At 46.9% G+C, this 14,076-nt stretch overlaps 1 pseudogene; it reads left to right on the top strand.

Annotated features, from left to right (window-relative positions):
• Positions 1–1,610: 1,610 nt before the first annotated feature.
• Positions 1,611–14,076, top strand: part of LOC139279601 (uncharacterized) — a 131,363-nt pseudogene continuing 118,897 nt past the window's right edge.

Here is a 14,076-nt window from a genome sequence, read left to right as displayed (position 1 = left end):
TTCCAGTGATGTGGAACGTCTCAGCCTTGCTGATCATTGGTACATCGCCCATTTTTTTTGTTGCGATTTTCCAGTCGGCCTTAGCCTGGCAATGTGGAATGGGCGATGTGGTTTTCCAGTGATGTCACGATCGCCCACCGAAAACGGAAGTTAAAAAAAAGCTTCCCTAGCAACGGCATTCTGCGCATGTGTTCATTTCTTTTTGAGGCCGATTTTTTTTTACTGTGTTTTGGGAGGTCAGGGGTCATCATACATGCTCAGAAGGTGCAGGGTGGAGGAGAAAGAGACAGAGAGAATCAATTGAAAAGGCACTGACACACATGGCTGAAATGAATAAATCGCAAGTGGAGGCGTCAGAGGGAGATAGGAAAAGAGCAAAGCCCTTTAGTGATGAGGCTAACAAGGCCCTTGTCAGCAAGGTGATTGGACATTGGGGGGACTTAGCTCATGGCAAACCCCCACCATGTGCATATCGAAAAATTTGGGTGGAGATTGCTGCCGTGGTGACCTCGGCATCTAATGAGGCAAGGGACTCGGACCAATGCCGTAAATGTTGGAATAGCCTGGTGGCTACAGCAAGAGTAAGTAGCATTTTATTTTACTTATGAAAATTGTGAGTATAAAATTGAATCCCCTGGATGGAATTGTATTTAATGATTTATGCATGTATTACATAAACTCCATGTTAAGATCCCATGAACTCCATAGAGAGATGTATATGTGTATATGTGTCAAGCTGTAGCATGTAATGGTTTAACTGTTGTGACTCCATGATACTACCTCATTTGCAGAAGAAGATATCGAACAATAGGGCAGAGCAGAGGCGTACCGGGGGTGGGGGAGGGGGGAGCTCTGCTCTATTGACTCCACTAATGGACCTGGAGGAGCGTGCGTCTGCGCTCATAGGCTCTGAAACTCATTTGGTCACCACACGCAGTCTCTTGAGTAATGTGTCAAACAGTATTAAAGAGTAATGTACTGTGTTGTCCTGTAAATATAATGCAATACGGAATATACGATTTATGTTATGTCATGTCATGCATGTAGCCTTTGTGCATTAGAAGCAGTCGCTGCAGGGGAAGCTCCACCCACTTTCATCACTTGAGTGCTAAGGAATAAAGGACAGGTCACAGACTGACCTTCTCTCAAGCATGGGCCTTGTGTGCATTTATACTGTGTAGTAAGGACGTGTCAATGACGACAAGAAACTGGGATTTAAACCACGCGAGCATGGCCACTAGCAGAACAGACGAGAGGTACTGTGTTAAGGAATGGTTGGGACAGAGATTCAACATTGTTAAAGCAGCACACAGTTCTCCAGGCAGACAAGGGCAGTCAGGCATGCCCCAACATGTAGTCGAACCCAGAGGGGGAGTTCGACAGAGACAATGGCAAGCTGGACAGCGATTCACGCCATTGCAAGGGACAATGTGGCCAGTAATGGGGCCATCAACACCTGTTAATGGTGCACTCAAGTGATGAAGGTGGGTGGAGCTTCCCCTTTTATACCTGAAGGTCCAGGTTAGGAGTGTCTCCCACCTAGTGGTCATTGTTCTCACGGTGTACAACTTAGGTCAGTTTATACATGGGTTACAATGCTGGTTGAATACATGACAGAGGAGCTGCAGCACCAGATGCCTACTGAGCCTGATGAGGAGGACGACGAAATTTTTTGGGGGAATGATCCTGCGGTCGTCTCAATTGAGACAGAAGAGGCACCAGGACCAAGCGGCGTGCAGCCAGCAATGCCGAGGCGCCCTATTTTGCACACGCTGACCCCACGGAGGCCGGGTCAGCGAGGTCAGCAATCGCCTCCGGCTGATGACTTAGAGGGCTTGATGTCCCTGTGCACGGAGACGGTTGCGATAGTTCGTGATCTTCTCCAGGGGTTCACACAGTTCGCGCAAGACTTCTTGCAGGTGTCTGCCATGCTACCCAAGCTATTGGAGGCAGCACGGCAAACCCTGGAAGAGGTCCGCGAACAGATCGCCACAACAAATGTCCTTCAGCATGCGTTGCTGGCTGGATATGGCACTGCACCGCAAGGTGTCATGTTACGTCCTGGTGACACCCCGAGCACGCAAGCGAGTACGGAGGATACAGTTCCTCTGGACTCGGAAGATGAGCCAATACCCTCGTCTTCCACTCCAACACCACCACCATGGCAGGAAGTCTTGGCATTGCCTGCTGCAGGCCAGCGACGTCTCGGTCTCTGGGGACCAAAACGGGCGGGAGGGCCTAGCATGCGGCGGGGGAGGGAAAGGATCTGGAGGGAGAAGTGGCCTCAGGTCGGGGGGAGGGGCAGAGTGTTGGTGGGTGGGAGGGTGGGGGTTGTTGAATAAAAATCGTTCTGTCAAAATTAAAACTTTTATTTGAATCTAATAATTGTTGCGCATTGTCTTACAATAACAAAATATAACTTTAGCTCAGGTAAGCATTAATGCAAATGTTGTGCAACAATAGACAGACAGGGCCAGTGCATATGAGGCTAAAATGAAACTCAACGTAACTCTAGGCAAATATGACTTTTGTTTTACCATAACTGTAAATGTAAATTTCACTGTCCCAATGCAAGTTCATGCAAAGCGTTCATTTATGAGCTGCTGACGCAACAGCTTTGCAGCCGCGTAACTCCCACGGGGTAATGGTCTTTCGGGTCTTCTTGGGGGTGAGGGCCGTGGGACAATGGCTACATCACCAGGCTGACTGTCCCTCCCGAGGTCTTCACCAACCTCCTCTTCCTCCTTCTCCTGTTCCTCGTCGTCTGCCTCTTCTGCCTCCACTCCTTCCGGAGGTGAACCAGCAGCCCCATCTGGCATTTGTTGTCCTCTCCTTATAGCTAGGTTATGCAGCATGCATCACACCACAATAAACTCAGCGACCTGGTCAGGGTGGTACTGTAGGCTGCCACCAGAATGGTCCAGGCGTCTGAAGTGTTGCTTTAAGACTCCAATTGTCTTTTCGACGATGTTGCATGTAGCAATGTAGCTTTCGTTGTAACGCTTCTTGGCTTCAGTGATGGGATTACACAGTGGGGTCATCAGCCAACTGGCAAGGCCGTATCCCCTATCCCCCAGCATCCAACCGTGACCTTCTGGCTGATTGACAAACAGGTCAGGGATAGCACTCTCACGCAGGATGCTGCCAGGATGCTGCCAGGAAATGTAGAATTTACTGTCATAATAATTTGGTTGTGATCGACAACAAGCTGCACATTCATGGAGTGGAATCCCTTTCGGTTACGAAACACCCCCCATTCTTTAAGGGGGCTTTCAGGGCAATGTGCGTGCAGTCTATTGCTCCCTGCACCCTAGGGAAGTTTGCTATTCTCAAGAAACGCAAAGCCTTCCCGGCCTGTGACTCCCTGGTCACAGGGAAGCTTATAAAGTCCATCCTGTGAGTATACAGGGCTTCAGTCACCTGCCAAATGCAACAGTGTGTGGCGTGCTGAGAGATGTGACAGATGTCGCCAGCTGAAACCTGAAAGGATCCAGATCCGTAGAAGGATAATGTCGCAGTAACCTTTACCTCAACGGACAATGCAGTTCTGATGGTGCTGGAAGGCTGCAGATCCCCCTTGACGAGCTGGCAAATCTCATCGATGACCTCCTTCCGGAATCGCAGCCTCCTAAGACACACGTTTTTAGACAAGTTGAGGTAAGATTGCTTTTCCAAGTACCTTCGTTGGCTGTACGCTCGCCTCCTCTATCTCCTCTGTTTCTGTCTACGCCTTACTCTGCCACCTCTTCAATTGATCCTTTCAGAAACCAGCCAGTGAGCAGTTACAAGTAATGGCACAGACAGCATAAACCCCATCACTATCAATAATTACTTTCACTAAATTAAACTACTCTCTCTACACCAACCCCAGTCTAACATTGTATACCAGTCAGTCTAATAGGCCCCAACAATATCAATAATTCTTTTCACTCACAAAAAAATGCCTATCCACTAAGCTACTATCAATAAATTTATATATAATTTAATATTCTGAGTTAATCTATCTATAAATAACTCTATAAATGACTCACAACTATCTAGCTCATTTTTTTCAGTTGCCTCCACCCTTCCTCCGATCTTCAAAATGGCGTCCATAGTGCCCATTTCCTTCTGTAAAGCCCGAAAAAGCAACTATTTCTCAGCAATGTTTTCGGCCTTCCATCAGCCCGGCAAAGTGCCGGCGATGTGCCGAAAGTTGGGATGGGCCTTGTGTCGGCGATCAACTCGACGATCAGTTTGGCGAAGTGAACTGAAACTTAGGAGCTTATTTTTCCGGCGATGTTTTGGGTCTAGTATCCACTTTTTACTCAAAATGGGCGATAGAGGTCCATTTTGGGTGATAGATGGACCTTAGATGGGCGACGTGAAGTGGAAAGTCTAGTCTCTTTACCTTTTCCCCGTTTCTTTATCTCATCTGAATTTTCAATCTCTGATGTTTCCTACTTAACTCAATTTTGTACTGATTTTAAAATCTCATGTGAAAGACCATTTCTCAGCCTTGTTGTGGCTCTCCTGTTTAAACGTTTTCTCCTTTATTGGTGGGAGGAAGGGGTATAGTGACATTGAGTATGGATAAGAAGGGGGTACTGAGGACTCAGTCAAGAGTTCCAGTACCTTTCCCAGTTCACTTTCCAGAACACTGCAACTGACACTCTCCCGTCTGGTCTCATATTCTGTAACACACTTTGGGTTTGTTTAAATGCAACTTTGACCACGACCACTTCCATTTTCCCTTTCTCATCTAAGCCTTCACAGGCTACTTCCTTCTCACCATCAGCTCCTTGTGTCATTGTGTTGTCCAGGGAATGATAGCTCGTAGCCTCCTCTGCCAATATTTACCCAACCAGTTAGACTACACTGCCACCCGTTTGGGTCATTGTACAAATTATATCGCTCTTAACTCTCAACTGTTCTTGGAGCCGTTGTATCTGTTTCGAACATTCAATATGGGATACTGAGTCTCTCTTTTTATCCTCCTGGACATTGCTGCCAGCATCCTTACAGTGGCCTGCAAATCATTATTCTGTTGCTTTAACTGAGAGCATCTGATCTGGGTTTCCTGATTTCTCTTGTATATCTTTTTTCTTCAACTACTTCTGGCTGGTAATATGCTGCATCACTTTCCAGACTGGATTCTCCGACCACACTGAAATGTTTTCTCTTCCATTGATATCTCGCCGCTTTCAGGGCAACTTCTAAAACCGCTATCTTTGCATTTGCTTCTGACTTTTCTATTTCTAGTTTTTCAGTATTCTACCTGAGCCGATTGTAGAGGCCAGCAACCACACTACTTTCTGCTGCTTATCTTTATAATCTCTTTTTTCTTTTAACTCCGATCTCTTTCTGCTAACAACTTATTTATATATTTCTGGGTTATCTCTTCCACCTTACTCCAACCGTACTAGGACACAATGTCCTGATTGATACAACCCTTTCTGTATAAATTCAGTTGGCTGTATAATCCCTTTCATATCTCTGAAGTACAAGAACTGTCTAACTCTGCTCCAACTACTTAGATGGCATTCGAATTGCAATCAAACTGTAATGTATGTACATAAGGTCTGCCCACCATCAGGGGCCACTACCGTCAGAGATCCTAGGGTCATAGTTACACTCGTACTGGGCCCGGTATATAACCTGAACTTCACCTTTGTATCTTCACTTCTGGAAGCCATTAAAGACTGACCAGGTTACACCTAGTCACTGGCTCACAGTACGGAGTTCATTGTATCATTTCATACACCATAACTGGCGACAAGGCAAATACGAACCCACGCAAATGTATGACGAGCACAGCACGATTGAGTCCTGTTGGAATTCTCGAGAGATTCAATGAGGGAGAGGATTGGGGAGATTTCACGGATCGTCTTGACCAGTATTTCGTGGCAAACGACCTAAACAAAGACAAGTATGCAGAGAAGCACAGGGTAGTTCTTCTCACTGTCTGTGGCCCCACGATCTATGCACTCATCAAGAATCTGCTCTCACCCTACAGAAAAGGATTACAAAGAACTGTGTGCTTAGTTCGGGAACACCTTAAACCCATAGAAGCAATCCCCATATCCAGATATCGCTTCTATACAAACGTTCGTCCAGAAGACCAGGACGTAGCGGCATTTGTTGCCGACCTGAGACGTCTTGCAGGGCCTTGCAAATTTGGGCCTGCGTTGGAAGACATGCTGCGTGACTTTTTCGTGATCGGGGTCAACCACGAGGCGATCTTAAGTAAGCTGCTGGCTGCAGAGACGCCGGACCTCAGCAAGGTCATCACCATCACTCAGGCTTGCATGTCCACGCAGAAAAGCACGAAGCAGATATCGCGACAAAACAGGAACTCCACGGCAAGTACTGTACACAAAATTGTATCGACGGCCGGCAGAGCTGCACATGGCAGGGTCTACTCGACTGCGTCTGCAAGACTGGGAGCCGCTCAAAGTTCGCCATCGAGGGCCTACTCGACTGCGTATGTAAGAATGGGAGCCGCTCAAAGTTCGCCATCGAGGCCTATTCGACTGTGTATGTGAGAATGGGAGCTGCTCAAAGTTCGCCATCGAGGGCCTATTCGACTGCGTATGTGAGAATGGGAGCCGCTCAAAGCCCACCATCAGGCGCAAATCCGAGCTCAATGTGTTGGCGTGTTGCAGGGGCAATCACAGGCCCCATCAGTGCCGCTTCAGGCAGTATGTATGCAGAGGATGTGCGAAGACGGGGCGTCTTCAGCGGATGTGTCCGCAGTGGAGCAAGCGAGCTGCGACACATCACGTGGATGATGATCAATTCAGCGTGAATTTGGCGATGCAGCCCGAGGCATTTGACAGCTCCGAGGAGGAAGTGTATAGCGTATGTGTGTTCCTAACAAAGAGCCAACCGATAATGATGGAGGTAAAATTAAACAGCGTGCCGGTATCCATGAAATTAGACACGGGTGCGAGTCAATCGATAATGAGCCAGAGAACTTTCGAAAAGCTGTGGGAGACCAAGGCAGAGAGACCCAAGCTGAGTCCGATAAATGCAAAGTTGCGTACCTACACCAAAGAGCTCATACCAGTGACCGGTAGTGCAGCAGTAAAAGTGTCATACAAGGGAGCGGTTCATGATCTACCATTATGGATTATCCTGGGCAACAGCCCATCGTTATTCGGCAGGAGTTGAGTCGAGAAAATAAAATGGAAATGGTACGATATCAAAGCTTTGTCATCAGCGGATGATGATTTGTGTGCTCAAGTGCTGAGCAAATTTCCCTCACTGTTTGAACCGGGAATTGGCAGCTTTAAGGAGCCAAGGTGCAGATTCACCTTGGCCCAGATACAAGGCCCATCCATCACAAAGCCCGGGCGGTCCCGCACATGATGAGAGAAAAGGTTGAGCTCGAATTGGACAGGCTACAATGCGAGGAGGTCATCTCACCAGTCGAATTTCATGAATGGGCCAGCCCCATTGTTCTGGTGTTAAAAAGCAACAACACGGTCAGGATTTGTGGAGACTACAAGGTCACGATCAACCGAGTTTCGAAACAAGATCAGTACCCACTACCGAAAGCTGATGACCTGTTTGCAACACTAGCCGGGGGGAAATCATGCACCAAATTGGATCTAACGTCAGCCTACATGATGCAGGAACTGGTTGAATCATCAAAGAAACTTACGTGCATCAACACGCATAAAGGACTGTTTATTTACAACAGGTGCCCTTTTGGCATTCGTTCGGCGGCAGCCATTTTTCAGAGAAACATGGTGAGCCTATTGAAATCCGTCCCCAGGACCGTGGTATTCCAAGACTACATCCTAGTCACAAGTCGTGACACCGCCGAGCACCTGCACAATCTGGAAGAGGTTCTGCGTCCTCTGGACAAAGTGGGACTCAGGCTGAAACATTCGAAGTGCGTTTCCATGGCAGCAGAGGTCGAATTCCTTGGACGAAAGATTGTTGCAGACAGAATCAGGCCTACAGACACGAAAACAGAGGCCATCAAAAATGCGCCCAGGCCCCAGAATGTGACGGATCTGCGTTCATTCCTGGGTCTTCTCAACTACTTTGGTAATTTCTTACCCAAATTGAGCACAGTATTAGAGCCTTTGCACAAGCTGCTCAGGAAAGGAGACGACTGGGTGTGGGGTGAACTTCAAGACAGAGCCTTTGAGAAGGCTAGAAATCTGTTGTGTTCCCACAAGCTACTGGTACTGTATGACCTATGCAAGCATCTAGTTTTGACCTGTGATGTGTTGTCCTATGGGGTCGGCTGCGTACCCCAGCAAGCCAATAAGTCAGGCAAACTACAACCAGTTGCATATGCATCTCGAAGCCTGTCCAAGGCGGAAAAAGCCAGCGGCATGGTAGTGAAAGAAGCTTTAGCATGTGTTTATGTGGTAAAAAAAATACACCAGTACCTGGACTTTGCTTTGAGCTGGAAACCGATCACAAGCCGCTTATATCATTGTTCTTGGAACATAAAGGTATCAATACCATAAGAACATAAGAACATAAGATAACATAAGAATTAGGTACAGGAGTAGGCCATCTAGCCCCTCAAGCCTGCTCCGCCATTCAAAAAGATCATGGCTGATCTGGCCGTGGACTCAGCTTCACTTACCCGCCCGCTCCCCATAACCCTTAATTCCCTTATTGGTTAAAAATCTATCTATCTGTGATTTGAATACATTCAATGAGCTAGCCTCAACTGCTTCCCTGGGCAGAGAATTCCACAGATTCACAACTCTCTGGGAGAAGAAATTCCTTCTCAACTCGGTTTTAAATTGGCTCCTCCGTATTTTAAGGCTGTGCCCCCTAGTTCTAGTCTCCCCGACCAGTGGAAACAACCTCTCTGCCTCTATCTTGTCTATCCCTTTCATTATTTTAAATGTTTCTATAAGATCACCCCTCATCCTTCTGAACTCCAACGAGTAAAGATCCAGTCTACTCAATCTATCATCATAAGGTAACCCCCTCATCTCCGGAATCAGCCTAGTGAATCGTCTCTGTACCCTCTCCAAGGCTAGTATATCCTTCCTTAAGTAAGGTGACCAAAACTGCACGCAGTATTCCAGGTGCGGCCTCACCAATACCCTGTACAGTTGCAGCAGGACCTCCCTGCTTTTGTACTCCATCCCTCTCGCAATGAAGGCCAACATTCCATTCGCCTTCCTGATTACCTGCTGCACCTGCAAACTAACTTTTTGGGATTCATGCACAAGGACCCCCAGGTCCCTCTGCACCGCAGCATGTTGTAATTTCTCCCCATTCAAATAATATTCTCTTTTACTGTTTTTTTTCCCCAAGGTGGATGACCTCACATTTTCCGACATTGTATTCCAACACGTCATCCTGCATCCAGAGGTGGTCGCTGACATTATCTGCCTATGATTATGTAATTTGCCATAGACCAGGCACCGACAACTGCGCTGATGCATTGAGCCGGTTACTGTTGCCCACACCGGAGGTGGAAATGCCAATGCCCACAGAGCTACTCATGGTCATGGATGCCTTTGAAGGTGAAGGGCCGCCTGTCACTGCTCAACAAGTTAAGACCTGGACCAGCCAGGATCCGACCCTATTGGTTGTAAAACGTTCTGTTCTTAACAGGGACTGGTCGACCATCCCCAAGGAAATGAGTGATGAAACCAAACCGTACAGCCGTCGCAAAGTTGAGCTTTCCATCCAATCCGACTGTTTACTGTGGGGTAATTGTGTTGTAATGTACGCATTACATAGTACGCATCTCAGTATTGTCATGATGAAGGCCATCGCCAGGTCCCATGTTTGGTGGCCTAGCATTGACTCGGACTTGGAGTCATGCGTGCATCAGTGCAGCACTTGCATGCAGTTAAGAAATGCCCCAAAGGAAGCTCCACTCAGTCTGTGGTCATGGCCATCCAAACCGTGGTCTAGAATCCACATCAACTTTGTGGGCCCCTTCCTTTGTAAAATGTTTTTTGTGGTGGTGGATGCATACTCCAAATGGATAGAATGTATGATCATGTCATCCAGCACTTCCACTGCCACAATTGAGAACCTGAGAGCCATGTTTGCCACACATGGTCTGCCAGACATTGTTGTCAGCGACAACGGACTGTGTTTCACGAGCCTGGAGTTTCAAGAGTTCATGAAACGCAATGGCATAAAACACGTGAGGTCAGCCCCATTCAAACTCGTGTCCAATGATCAAGTGAAGCGGGCTGGTCAAACCATCAAGCAGAGCCTGAAACGTGTAACTCACGGTTCCTTGCAGACACGCCTGTCATGCATACTGCTCAGTTACAGGACAAGGCCACACACGCTTACCAGGGTCCCGCCTGCAGAACTATTGATGAAGAGAGGCCTGAAAACCAGGTTCTCTCTAGTCCATCCTGACTTTAACGGTCATGTCGAAACCCGATGTCAACGCTAGCAGTGGTATCACGACTGCGCCACAGTGTCATGCGACATATCTGTAAATGACCCAATGTATGTACTTAACCATGGTCAAGAGCCCAAGTGGCTCCCGGGCAATGTTATGGATAAGAGGGTAACCGGGTATATATGGTTAAGCTCAAGAATGGGCAGATGTGCAGGAAACACATTGATCAAATCAAGCTAAGACGCACTGACGAACCGGAACAGTTGGAGGAAGACACCGCGAGCTTAGACGACCAACCAACTCACATCCAGCTATCAGAAGAACCCACTGTGGTCAACGCCCAGCCCCAAGTTGTGAGAGACTCGGAAAGCACTGGGATTGTACTGAGACAGTCAACCAGGGAGCGAAGGGCTCTGGACTGTCTGAATTTGTAATATGGACTTGTGCCAAGAACTGGGGGCGGGAGATGGGGGGGGGGGGGAACTGATATAATGTATGTACATAAGGTCTGCCCACCACCAGGGGGCACTACCGTCGAAGATCCTAGGGTCATAGGTACACTTGTGCTGGGCCCGGTATATAACTTGAACTTCACCTTTGTATCTTCACTTCTGGAAGCCATTAAAGACTGACCAGGTTACACCTAGTCACTGGCTCACAGTATGGAGTTCATTGTATCATTTCATACACTACACAAACCGTGAATTGTTTTCTCACAACATCAAGGCTGCACGTTGGAGCACCAATTTGGTAGATCTTTTATTAATTTGCGCTGATCTTTGAAGAAATAATCCTATTGCTAATTTTAACCTTGAGCGGAGACCAGAACCACAAACAATTTATTCAATTTCCAATCAACAATAAACAACAGATTTAAATAATACAACTGGGAGCAGGGTTCAGAATGTGGGTTTACCCGACTGTTCTGGAGAGGGCCAGGCATGTCTACTTAAGTGATTCTTCCTTGCATTCTTCATGTTGCCTCTCCTTCTGCAGAGAGCAAAATTCACCAGAACCCCTCTGTGTTTGGGCTCATTCAAAAGGACATTTGATTTGGGACTATCTACCAAAAAGTTTGGAACTCTAAAGTGCTTATGGAAGAAACTACGAACTTTAAAATAGAATTATAAACTTTTACAAGACAAATTCAAGCCTGTGGGCGGACCTCGGGAGCAAAAGAAGCCCACTTGATTATTGGAACTGTCTGGGTGTGAGGACTGAGTTAACCTGTCTAGAAGAATGAGTATTTGGAAATCTTCCTCCACAAGAGACATTACCATCACAGTATCACCCAGAGATAGCTCCCCATCAACATGGGTCTGGACAAATCATTTCAGCATGTATATCACAAAGAGGCCCAATCCAGCCTGTATGCGAAAGACTAAGCACAAAAGGACATTGTAATTACCAAACTAATAGTTCCATCAGGAAACAGTTTTTGAAGATCAACCCACCCAAGACATATCAATTTTAACGAGCCCAACAAAATATTACAAAGAAGAACCAAGCCCGCCAAAATTATACAAAGGATTGTGAACAAATTGGGTGGCAAGATTAGAACACTGAAATCGTATAACTGGCCATTATTTTCAACAGAGGTTAGCGAGAGGAGAGAGAGGAGAGAGAGGTGGTTGCTACGACTTAATCAAGACAAGAAGAGAAACCAACATGACAGTTGTAAAACTAACTTCTCCAGCCTCGAAGTCTTGAAGTCCTGAAGGAAGGAAGGAAGAACATCACCATCTACCACTTAATTATCAAGAAGATTGGTAAGCATAAGTCCCTGTCCTGGAGTCTAACCTAGCTAGAATTAGGTATTGGGAGGTGAGAGGTATAATTTTACTGCAACCCCCTTTGAATGTGTAGTGTATGGTACTTTATTAGAGTGATTATAAGTTTGACCTTGTACCTTTCCTTGTATTATTCTTTGTTAGAATGATTGTAAGTTTGGCCGTGTATTTTCTTACTAGAATAATAAGCCTGTATGACTTTGACTGTCATAAAACCAAAGTGCTTTGCATCAAACCAGTGTCCTCTGCACTTTTGTCACACACCCCAAATAAATCCAGAGTACAGAACCCAAGGGAGGGGGAGCGATTCGAAACCGCTCAAGTTGGTCAAAAGGAAACCTGACCCCCTCCTAGAGACCACAAACACAACATACCTCCCTCTTACACTCCTGAGAGCAATTTATTCTCCTTTTCACACAGTTTTGAGGTAAAAAGTTCCTCCTCTGTCCTTTTGTTGCAGGCCCAAGTTGTGACCTTTTTCTATTTGATGTCTCTTTTTTTTTCTAGCAATAGACAAGAGTTGGTGGTTTGTTGCTGTTCCAGTTTACCCTTTTCTGCTTTCTGTCTTTCTTAGCAGTTGACAAAGTGTGTTGTTTGTGGTGAACTTACAACTATTTTGGTGTAAAACAATAAATCAAGTGCCCCCTTATTAAAGGGGAACTAGAATCGACAAATTAACTAATAACATTTTTCAAACAAAAGGTCAAATTAAAATTTGGTTGCCGGGGATGATGATGCACTCCAGTCCCTCCGGTGCCCACCTCTCGCGGAAGGCCGCAAGCGTACCAGTGGACAACACGTGCTCCATCTCCAGGGACACCCTGGCTCGGATGTAACCGCGGAAGAGAGGCAGGCAGTCAGGCTGAATGACCCCCTCGACTGCCCGTTGGCTGGACCAGTTAATGACCACCTTGGCTATGCCCAGGAGCAGTCCTACGAGGAGGCCTTCCGACCTGCCCACTCCCCTCCGCACAGGATGTCCAAAGATCAGGAGCGTGGGACTGAAGTGCAACCAGAATTTGAGGAGCAGCCCCTTCAAATATTGGAAGAGGGGCTGCAACCTCACACATTCAACATAAACATGGAACACGGACTCTTCCAGACCACAGAAATTGTAGGCGGCCTGGGAGTCCGTGAACCGACTTAATCGATTGGACGAGACTGGCCAGTGCAACAACCTCCAGGCTAAGTCCCTAATAAATAAATGGAGGACTCCTGCGTGGAGAGCACTCCATTGGGGACCCCCGCCTCAACTTACAGCCTGGATTTTCCATTAGCTAAAGAGTCAAAAGGTCATGATATTTAAATGACCCACAAAAATCCTGTACCCTACAGCAGTAACAGAGAGGCCTGGTGGAATACATAAACAAGTCTTTGAAAGTTTCAAGACACGTTGAGAAGGTTGTTAAGAATGGATACGGAATCCATATCTTTATTAATACAGGCATCAGGCTGTATTTTTAGTTTTTCTGTTTTCGGGGCGAAAACGGAGACGGGGCGGGAAATTTACCGGCCGGTAATAGTCTGCGCTTTGGTAAGGAATTTTCTCCAAATGGGTCCTGCGTCAGGGGGCGCAGCCAAAGGGAGGCGTTGTACACTTTTCGAGGCACAAAAATGGGAAACTTGCAACTAAAGTGCCAGGCCGTGTGCATTCTGAGACAGACCTGGGGGGTGGAGGGGAGGGGGGTGCCTTAAAAAATCCACAAAAACATTCCCAAAACATTGCCCACGCCACCACAATACAAATCGCTGAAAAAGTTACAAGAACAAACATTTGCAGTTACCTTCGGAGTACTTTACCCTCTTCACCGCTTCAGCATGGCCAGGCCGCACTGATTTCCCGGGCGGTCATTGTGGACGTAATTCTGGGCAGACGGATCGGGAAATGGCCAAACTACGGCCGGTGTCAATGAGAAGCGTTGCACACCCAGTGCAGACCGCAAAAACAGACCG

Source organism: Pristiophorus japonicus, chromosome 14 (genome assembly GCF_044704955.1).
Source record: "Pristiophorus japonicus isolate sPriJap1 chromosome 14, sPriJap1.hap1, whole genome shotgun sequence".
Classification (NCBI taxonomy): Eukaryota; Metazoa; Chordata; class Chondrichthyes; family Pristiophoridae; genus Pristiophorus; species Pristiophorus japonicus.
Note: the sequence above shows the minus strand (reverse complement) of the source record. Positions and strands in the feature narration are given on the sequence as shown.